The sequence below is a fragment of the Euprymna scolopes genome, chromosome 24, assembly GCF_053919585.1.
Source record: "Euprymna scolopes isolate OS-2025 chromosome 24, ASM5391958v1, whole genome shotgun sequence".
Taxonomy (NCBI): domain Eukaryota; kingdom Metazoa; phylum Mollusca; class Cephalopoda; order Sepiida; family Sepiolidae; genus Euprymna; species Euprymna scolopes.
Window position 1 is genome coordinate 46,387,057 of NC_136505.1, and position 1,259 is coordinate 46,388,315.

Consider the following 1,259-nt stretch of genomic DNA (forward strand, 5'->3'; position numbering starts at 1 on the left):
GGTTCAATATAATCCCCTATATAATATTTTGAGTGCAGAAATTTCCATCTGGACCAAAATACCTTAGGTTTACAACGATATATGCCACATACAAATTTATTATGTCTAAATCTAAGCTACTATCTTATGTAACTTTAAAACATTTTACATACATTTAATCATTATAATAAAATCCTACATTTCATCCTAGAAGCAACATCATCACAATCAGAACATCTTCAGAGGAAGTAGTTCCTATTGTTCCCTCTAAATCTAAAGTTCTCCCACCACTCCCAGGCAAAACCGGGAAGAAATATACGCATTATAACTATATCTTCCTGGCATCCTTTGTAACTGAATAATACATTCATAAACATACAATTACTTTCAACTTCCCAATTCAAAAATAATAATTTCTCTCTTCTGAAATTCCAGCAATTCTGATTGGCTGGGAGTGTACAAATTTATTATTCCAGATTAAGCACTTTCTTACAAGAAACGAACATGTCAGACCTTTACAAATATGGCCTATCTCTCTACATGAAACATCAGTTTTACGAATATTAAACCAATTTTTTTTGTTTTTTTCCTTTTGCTTTATAATGGGCGTTTCCTTCTATATACTCTTTTTTTAATTATTTACATTTTTTTCGATACGTATACACACATTTACATTGTGCAAATATCCCCCCCACAACAAAACAAACACACAAAATAACCCTGAAACAGAACTTTATTACTAAGTTACCATTGTTTATTTGTCGTTTTCTGTATTAACTGTTTAGAATAAAGTTTACACCAAAATGTTAAATGCAGGTGTTTTATTATAGACATATTATATTTTCTTTCAAATGACAACTTATTTTTCTTTTGAGTAATAGTCTTTGTGCATTGGGATCCTGACAGCGATTTTCAAGATTAAATATGGAGCAAATATTCTGGCAAACCCCATCCCCACTCACAGGATGGGGTGTCTTTTTCGGGAGACTTCTTACTATGGGAATGTTGCGGGTGACCATTCTGAAAGCTGTTCTTACCATGAGAAGGTTGGACAACAACAACAACGACAACAATAATCATACTTTACTTTTTTTTACAAGGTGGGGGGTATGTTTGATAATAGAACGAGTGGTTTTTTTGAAAATAACTTTTATCTTAGATCTACATGCACACTTTCCTTTAAAATGACAATTATAATAAGTTTTCACTATACTGATTAAGAAAATCTCATTTATATTTCACGGATACAAGTAGTTTTGTGATATAAAGCGCTGTATTAT